The sequence below is a fragment of the Corvus brachyrhynchos genome, unplaced genomic scaffold (assembly GCF_000691975.1).
Source record: "Corvus brachyrhynchos isolate BGI_N302 unplaced genomic scaffold, ASM69197v1 scaffold324, whole genome shotgun sequence".
Taxonomy (NCBI): Eukaryota; Metazoa; Chordata; class Aves; order Passeriformes; family Corvidae; genus Corvus; species Corvus brachyrhynchos.
In genome coordinates this window covers 1,076,894-1,079,634 of record NW_008246067.1, presented here as the reverse complement: position 1 = coordinate 1,079,634, position 2,741 = coordinate 1,076,894, and the positions used below count along the sequence as shown (strand labels likewise).

Sequence of the window (2,741 nt, the reverse complement as noted above, 5' to 3'; positions counted from 1 at the left end):
TCAAGCCTCTCGGGTTTAAAATTCATCGATACACCGCGATGAAATTCCACCCCGCTCGCGAGGAAACCTTTATTCTCCGGCTAATTGTAATTTACAGTTACGCTTTACACCTCATCACGTAGGAGGTTAGGAAACAAGATTCTTCCATATAATTATTGTCCTCCTTAATCCTATTCCACCGCATATCACCTCGCACCGCAAAGTCCTATTGTTCCCTCCTACCCATTGTAGGTAGTAATTTAAACTAGTATATATAGAAAAAATTCCAGTCTGCATAATTTTAAACATCACACCCACGCCTCTGTGCCCGAAGCAAAACGCATCAATGAAGGTAGAAGGGCGGCCGGCTGCACCGGGCAGGGTTATACAGCGCCGGGTTCCCCTCGCCGGCCGAGCGGGCGGTTCCCGGCGCCGCCGGGCCAGGATGCCCTCTGCTTTTGGATGGGTTAAGAGGTATTTTCCTTCTAGTTTTCTTATCGAGTCGACTAATTTCAAAGCTCTCCTTGATTAATGGCAGGGAAGGTACGCAGAAACATACAGTTATGAACTCCTTCCACCTAAGCAAATGTCTCCTGCCCACACGCACCGCATGCTTTACAATCCTTGCTTAACTGTGACTATAGCCTTAAAGCGCATCTCTCTAGTTCTCCAGTGCAGGGAAAATGCCTGCAGTTTGTACCTCCAGGCATTACAACATGCCTCAGCCCAGCTGAAAACAACACTGCAGCTGGAGTTCGGCCGGCCGCAGAGGAGTGTCACTGCCGGCAGCTCTGCCAGGGACGCTGCCAGGGGCTACCGTGGGGCTCTCGAGTACTATCAGATTCAGCCTTGTGCCTGACTCTTCACAAGCTGTTTTACCACCCGGTAGGAGCTACCCGAAGCATGATTCAAAGGCTGACTAGCATCCAGCTCATTAATTACAGAAAATTGATGCCCTGCTTAAAATTCACAGCAGTGAATTTGTAACGTTCACATTTCTATGCGACAGTCATCTTGCAGTGAGATAACATCTAACAGCTCCTGAGTTTCCCCCTTGTAAAATTGTGGGAATAGCATGGCAAAGGCCAAAAAGTCTCTCTGTTGCTCATTCACACACAGTGCACACACCAGAGTATGTGCAGCAGTTCCATGATTTGTAGCACATCAGTATAATAGCCACCTCTGAGAAACTACACTGGTGAGGGCTTTTTTGTTTGATTGGTTGGGAGATTCTTGAATGGACATTAAAACCTTTCTTGTTATAAACCTTTCTTGTCCAGGTGAGCAAATTTTACTAATCTTTCATATCTACGTATCAGGCACCAAAGCTGTTTTAAATTAAAAAATCCCAATTTTTAATGGTAACAATCTAGTCTGCACCAGCTTCTTAATTAGATATAGTTAAGGCAAAGAGCCGATGTTAGAATTAGGAGATATCACAATTGAAGAAGGTATGTAATTAGGACCGTATAAAGTCATGGCTTGCCACCCATTCATCTCTGAACCTTTTCCATTTAAACAAGAAAACAAGCAGTTTATGAGAAATATTCCCCAGTTCCTAATAATCCTTATTTTCCACAATGTTCAGCAACTATTTTCAGAACCAAAGTTCATAAACTTAACCTGGGAATCCAAATAGTCTTAGAAGAACAAATTCCATCCTGCCCTCAGGCCCTATATTCCTTTTGTTCTCGTATTTCTGTTTATTGAATAGTTGTGTTTCTTTCAAGTGATACACTCTTGAGTTACTGTTTTCTTATTAACTCTCTGATGTTCTTAAAAAACCAAATAGCTTGCATCATCCAGGTCATTCTTTGTTCTGAAACAGAGGGTTTTACACTAGGTGGATGCTAGATATATTCAGAGGGTGGCCAGTAGGAGACAGCGATAGTTTGGGGATCGTATGTGCACGTGCAGCTCAAAACACTAGAGAATTTTGGCACAAATTTGTGCTTCTGTAGTGAGGATGATGATCAATATCTTGGATCCTGTTTTCTGGATCCCCAGACTTCATATGAATTATGTTTATAGATTAATATGTGGTGCCCTAAATAGATTTCCTCCATTTTACTGTTTCTTAATTTTTCATTGGAGTTTTTTAACCATATATATTTCTAAATTTTAATGCATACTTAAAGTAAAAGATTGAAATTAAATAATTATGTAAAAGATTCAGTTTATAGAAGGAGAATGGTGAAAACATATATATCTACTATTTAATACAATGCTGGATTTTACCCTGCAGTGGGCAGCATGCATTTCTTTTTTTCTAGTACTTTCATTTATTTTTAGTAGGTTTTATTTATATACTGCAGTCTTTGAAAATATATCTAAGACATTCCATATGAGCATGCAGTGGTTTCCTAAATGCACCCACTCTGATGTGGAATAATACCTATTTTAAAGCCCTTTTATGTCATCAGTGAAGTGCTCAAATTCCTCCTTACATCTCTGACACTTCAGAATGGCACATGCCTTGTACTGGGAACTCTGGGGGTGAGAAAATGAATATGATATTGAATATCAAAATATCAAGAGCAGAAACCACTACTCTATAAGGGTAATTTTAAGTTACCAATGCAGAGAATATCTAGATGCAATTGTCTGCAGATGGGACCAAGCCAGGCTAGAGGTTCCTCTACTTAGATGAATATTCTCATCATGAAAGAAGAGGTCTTTTTGCTCTATTAGCTGAAGACCAGCACCATACAGTACACAAATTCCAGGGTAGTCATGGACAAGAGGAGTGGCTTTTAGAGAAT

The 2,741-nt window shown here is 40.8% G+C and overlaps 1 long non-coding RNA gene across 2 annotated transcripts in view; it reads left to right on the top strand.

Annotated features, from left to right (window-relative positions):
* LOC108449779 overlaps positions 1-2,741 on the top strand; it is a 58,607-nt gene that overhangs the window by 11,101 nt on the left and 44,765 nt on the right. The window lies entirely within an intron of this gene.